At 38.8% G+C, this 6,544-nt stretch overlaps 1 protein-coding gene across 2 annotated transcripts in view; it reads left to right on the top strand.

The window, feature by feature from the left end:
• The window catches only part of LOC107659710 (paxillin-like), a 47,499-nt gene that overhangs the window by 30,696 nt on the left and 10,259 nt on the right, over positions 1-6,544 (top strand). The gene's annotated exons all lie outside the window — the stretch shown is intronic.

The following is a 6,544-nucleotide window of genomic DNA, read 5'->3' as shown; positions in this document are numbered from 1 at the left end:
GTGCATCATGAACAGTGAGTGATCTGCCTGCTACAGTATTTTTCTCTGTGCGTCCGTCTTCAGCGTCTCTGGCCTGTGTTAACGGCGTTTACAGACTTCATATTTTCACATAAATTACATTTTGGAAAACGATTGCATTGCAACGCAGTTTGTGCAAGTCCAGAACAGAGACGAGTTGTTTGCAATAAGACAAAAAACGGCCGGTTGCCGATCGCGTAAGTTCCAGGGTAAGCTCCTTAAGTTCGGCCGTCCTACACACACGTGACTGACCGCTCCCTCGCACCAACAGGAGGAGGAGGGTCGTGTTACTCTCTACACTGCACTCAACCTGAGGGATTCCTACACTTTCAGTCTTTGAGGAGACATGAAAAACAGCGCATACCGCAGGAACGGTATAATGGAAAATATTAGCGGTTTTGAAACCGTGACATTTTCAAATCGCGGTATACCTTGAAACCGGTAATCGGCCCATGCCTACTTGGTGCTCCTAAAATTGGAGGGATAGTCATTTAATTTGTTTTCTGTTGCATTGCTTTGCATCACGTGTTTTTGGAAAGGTGGAGAATTTAGGAATCCAAAGTATGTGTGGTGCATGCAATGGATAAGATTCTGTGGAAGGAGTCTTTGCGATGTTCAAATGCATGCCCTGATGCGCTTCCTCATCGAGGTGTATAGCGCTAAATGGACAACAAGGCTAGGCTTGCTTGTTTTTTTGCAGTTCTGTAGTGGGGTTTCATTGTGCAATTGCATTCCATCTTTACTTCTGCATTTCTACAGGGTACTTGATGCAGGAGATGTTCTGCAAAGTGGTTATTTACTGATTCCATAGTCCAATGGTTTTGCATGATGCAAATTATTTGCAGTTGCTAAAGTTGATGTGTGAAATCTAATGAATGATATAACTGTTCATGCAGATTTATATGCATTGATCTTGAAATATAACTTTTAAATCATATATTGCTATTGTTTCCCAGTAACATATTTAAAAAGCTAAAAATCTAATGAATTGCGATTCGTTGAAGTAATGTACAATATCTGGGCAATGTCTGTTCCATCTGAACATTTATTTAAATATTAGAAGTGCATATAAAATATATATTGCATGTAATGGTTATTAATCAAATCAAAATTTGTATTAAATTGAATTTATTCACTCTAAATTTGAATAAAGAAAGGGTTTTGAATCTAATTTGAAGTTTAAATGCATTGAATTGAATGATTTTGGTTGCGATGTCAAATCTAAGGTTAAAATTGACAGTTTGCTTTGTCACTTTTGCTTTGCATTGCTTTTGGCACGTTGTATTTGCTTCATGGTCTTTATACATGCTCCTGCATCATTTCAGATTGTTTGTAGAAGGTTAGAGATGTTTCTACTGTGAGTCAGGAAGAGGGTGCTTGAAGCTACGCATTGCATTGGCCCAAACCGGAGCAATGTGAGGTTGCTTTCTCAAGGCGCTTGGACTGGATGTTTTTGAATGGCATTCACATAGAAAGCATTGCATGATCTAAACGTTTAAAGTGGTCACTTCATTAATGCTGCCTTTCCGCAGCTTAAATCGGTCATCAGACGCACAAAGGAAACGTCCAACGTCCATCCGATGTTTCGTGACGGCCACATGCGACGAAAAATGGGCCCGCTAATTGTCAACAAGAGTAACTCGCAGGATCTACTCATTGAAGAGCTGCAAGGGAAACTGGGAATCGGTCGCACTGAGCGGCCACGAAAGCAGCCAGCTGATTGGCTTACGGAAGGAGTCATTGTCTGTTCCAACCCACAGCGCTTAAGAGAGGAAGGTGGTGTATCACCAACGGTTGATAAGGTAGCGTAAGATTACTAGTGGAATGCAGAAAATGCAAGCAACTAAAAACGCTAACAACATTTCTTATATTGGGTTGTTTCATAAAACTGGCTTTTTAGCGTTTATAAAACATTTTCAAATAGAGTGAAGCAATGCCCACTAGTGGTTCCTGAAGTATTTTTTCCATAGGGAGTTTTTCTTATTTATTTTAAGTGTTATAAGCCATGAACCAAACCAACCAGTGACGAGGAGAATCACAATTTTACAACTTTTATTTGAAGCAAAAAAGCATTTGAAAATTGGGTAAAAGACTGTGTTCTTAATGGATTTATTGATGGAAAAAAATATGTAAACATTTATATTCAAGTTTTATAGCAAAATATGCATATATACACAAATATTTAAGTATTTTAAGAGCTTATCAAGTCAGGCTTGATTATGTGATGTGCAGTGCTTAATGCAAGCACTTTTGGCGCAATTTGCTTGTTACGACTATGATTGATGGAATTTTCTTCACAGCATCATGGGTAATGTACACTGTAAAAAAAAATCTGTAGTTTTTACAAAATAATTTTGGCATATTACAGTATAAAACTGTAATTTACAAACAAGAAAATTTGCATGTAAACCAGTAAATTCAACAACGCACACTGCTATTAAAATCTGTTTTGTACCTTTAACATACTGACAACCACCATAATAATGCAGGTGGTAAAAGAGAAAGCCACATGAAGAATCAAAGCTCATCACAAGTAGCTTCGCCACAAGCAGAAGTATATACTAATATATAGAAGGTGCACAGAGTCATTAATGCAAACACAAAATACCATCATGGTAACACACATGATACTTAAATAATGCAATATGTAACATAAAGCCCAAATGTACATAACGGACAACAAAAACTATTGAAAAACATGATTATTTAAACAAAATACTTTCAAATGTCACGTAGGGAATTCTGGGAATATCAGTTTACAGTTTTTGAGTGTAAATTATACATTGATTTATTTTTTACTTCTAAAAACTGTACAATTAACAGCATTTTACTGTAAAATCACATGAAATGTCTGGTTAGATCTTTGACAGTTTTTCCCTGTATATAGTACAGGAACTTACGGTTAACCTATTAACAGTTTTTTACCAAATTTTAGTTAAAATTACACCTATTTTTTACAGTGTAGTTTTTCAGGAATTCTGCTGTTTAACACAATTCTTTAAAAAATAAGTTGAAATAATGCAAACTGATGGCTTCAGCAAAAGCCTATACCTTTGATTTTACAACCTCAGACCTCACACCAGATCTGTTTAAAGGCTTATAAAGTTATCGTATATAAAAATAAAAAATTCTAATTTCAAACAAATTTCCCTGTTTAGAAAATGAATGGGATTTTTACTTCCAGGACCTGATTGTTGCACTTTATTATGCATTTTGTGCTCCTTTCACTTCCTGCTACGTGTTTCATGTTTCTTTGTCCATCAGATCATCATTCCTCCAGACTTGCCCAGTCCACCAAAAAAAGTCCTAACCCATCCTGTCCCAAAAAAGCCAGATCCTGTGATACAGATGCCCGCTCCTCTCCCCCCACCACCTCCACCCCCTAGGGAGCCCTCTCCTCCTCCACCTCCTCCTCCCGCTCCTCCAGTTCCAGCTCCACCTAAAGACCCCACCCCTCCTCCGTCCCCTCCTCCTAAACCTGTGACCCCGCCCCCTCCACCGAAGGTTTTAGCATCTGTGGGCTGCCAAACAGAATATGAACCTCTTTTTCCACCGGTACAGGCTTGAACTTGCTCTCTCTGTCTATCTGCATCTGATCAGAGCTTGCATCTATGTCTTCAGGGTTCCCACAGTTATGGAAAACTTGGAAGTAGTAGGGAATTTGTTAGGCCTGGAAAAGTCTAAATGGAAATGAATAAAAGGAAACCGGTTGTATGTTGGGTTTGTGTAGAGTAAAACTTGCTCACAAGCCATAGTGAATCATTCTGAGAGTGGATTTTTTTCTATGAATCTCTTGAACTGGTTCACAATTCAATTTGAATGATTCCTTCATGAATTTATAGTAAATGTATATACAGTAAATGTGAATAATAAAACTGTTGGGATGGTCATTTTGAAAAAACATTGGTCAGATAGTGTGGGAACCCTCTGCCTTGTTTTTATCCATTCTTTCATGGTTTCTAGCATGTTGCATATGGAGCGCATGCTTTTATGTGTTTGACCTCCAAACAGCGCTCACACTAGGAGTGTCTCAGCATTTATTAAATAGTTTGCTGGTGCCAACATGTCCCATGAAGACAGTCTGTCCTTGTGTTTTCCCTTGTTTTTCCTCTAGATTCCTGGTACGTGAACAAATTCTGTTGCAAATGAAGTGCTAGTGACCACAGAAAAGACTTGATCTGTTGTCTATCAATCTTCTTTTAAGATCTAAGGTCTTTTAAGACTAAGTTTGTAACTATCTATGCTTGAATTCAGAGAGAATGCAGAGAGCTTTCAAAGTTACCAAAGTTTTCAAATCTGCCAGAATTGTGTGAGTTTAGGAATATGCTGCAGAATGAACTAGACTTAATAATAAGTCAGGCTGCGCAGAAATGCTTCAAGAGTAGCTTGTTTAAGTGTGAGTTCATATGCAGAAATAACAGAGGATGTGTGGGTTGCTATTTTTGCTTTCTGAAGAATGCTTCTGTGTCACGGTTCTTTGAATCGAGAGAACAGAGATGGGGTTACCAGCCCTTTTTGACCCATAACCTTGCTTGGTCTGTCATCTGATTATGTCTTTAACACCTACTTGATCCTGCTGTATTTAGGGAAAGTTATGCAGAGAGTGTGAGATTGGTTTCCTGTGATTAATAAAAAACATGATTCAAAAGCCTTACCATTTATATGAAATGAACTGATATGTAAAATTGCAAATGTTGCATAAAATGTAACCAGATTTCCTGTTTATGAATAGTAACTATTGCTTCTTTGTGCAGGATCATGCATCTCTTCTGGTTGTTGATTGCCATTTGCTCTAAAGGCTGTGAAATAAGACAAAAATGCAGTAAACATTTCCATTACATGCATTGCTATGGCTAATTACAATTGATTCCACATTAAGTGATTCAGTGTTTCGGCAAAGTTGAGAACTACTTGTGCTTCTTTAAAGGGACAGTTCACCCAAAAATGAAAATGGGATGTTTATCAGCTTAACCCCAGGGCATCCAAGATGTAGGTGACTTTGTTTCTTCAGTAGAACACAAACGAAGACTTTTAACTCAAACCGTTGCAGTCTGTCAGTCTTATAATGGAAGTGAATGGGAATCACGGCTTTGAGAGTCAAAAAATACATACACAAACAAAACCAAATTAAACCCTGCGGCTCGTGACGATACATTGATGTGTAAAGATACGAAACGATCGGTCTGTGCAAGAAACTGAACAGTATTTATATCGTTTTTTACCTCTGATGCACTGCAATGTCTGAACTGTCCTGAGTGCTTCCTCGACATCCGGCTTGTGACGCATCTTCTTCTTCTTCTTGCTTTACAGCGGATCTCAGACTTATAAGTGCCCTCTCCTCCTCCACCTCCTCCTCCCGCTCCTCCAGTTCCAGCTCCACCTAAAGACCCCACCCCTCCTCCGTCCCCTCCTCCTAAACCTGTGACCCCGCCCCCTCCACCGAAGGTTTTAGCATCTGTGGGCTGCCAAACAGAATATGAACCTCTTTTTCCACCGGTACAGGCTTGAACTTGCTCTCTCTGTCTATCTGCATCTGATCAGAGCTTGCATCTATGTCTTCAGGGTTCCCACAGTTATGGAAAACTTGGAAGTAGTAGGGAATTTGTTAGGCCTGGAAAAGTCTAAATGGAAATGAATAAAAGGAAACCGGTTGTATGTTGGGTTTGTGTAGAGTAAAACTTGCTCACAAGCCATAGTGAATCATTCTGAGAGTGGATTTTTTTCTATGAATCTCTTGAACTGGTTCACAATTCAATTTGAATGATTCCTTCATGAATTTATAGTAAATGTATATACAGTAAATGTGAATAATAAAACTGTTGGGATGGTCATTTTGAAAAAACATTGGTCAGATAGTGTGGGAACCCTCTGCCTTGTTTTTATCCATTCTTTCATGGTTTCTAGCATGTTGCATATGGAGCGCATGCTTTTATGTGTTTGACCTCCAAACAGCGCTCACACTAGGAGTGTCTCAGCATTTATTAAATAGTTTGCTGGTGCCAACATGTCCCATGAAGACAGTCTGTCCTTGTGTTTTCCCTTGTTTTTCCTCTAGATTCCTGGTACGTGAACAAATTCTGTTGCAAATGAAGTGCTAGTGACCACAGAAAAGACTTGATCTGTTGTCTATCAATCTTCTTTTAAGATCTAAGGTCTTTTAAGACTAAGTTTGTAACTATCTATGCTTGAATTCAGAGAGAATGCAGAGAGCTTTCAAAGTTACCAAAGTTTTCAAATCTGCCAGAATTGTGTGAGTTTAGGAATATGCTGCAGAATGAACTAGACTTAATAATAAGTCAGGCTGCGCAGAAATGCTTCAAGAGTACACTCCTAATTGAGATTGTAGATAGAGTGTCAATGGTCCACTTGAGAGATAGGTGGCGGTAATGCACTTATAAGTTTGTGATCCGCCGTAAAGCAAGAAGAAGAAGAAGAAGAAGATGCACGCACCTGCTGTCGAGGACGCGCTCAGGACAGTTCAGACATTGCAGTGCATCAGAGGTAAAAAACGATATAAATACTGTTC

The sequence above is a fragment of the Sinocyclocheilus anshuiensis genome, unplaced genomic scaffold (assembly GCF_001515605.1).
Source record: "Sinocyclocheilus anshuiensis isolate Anshui unplaced genomic scaffold, SAMN03320099.WGS_v1.1 scaffold433, whole genome shotgun sequence".
NCBI lineage: Eukaryota > Metazoa > Chordata > Actinopteri > Cypriniformes > Cyprinidae > Sinocyclocheilus > Sinocyclocheilus anshuiensis.
This window is presented reverse-complemented; position numbering and strand designations above follow the sequence as displayed.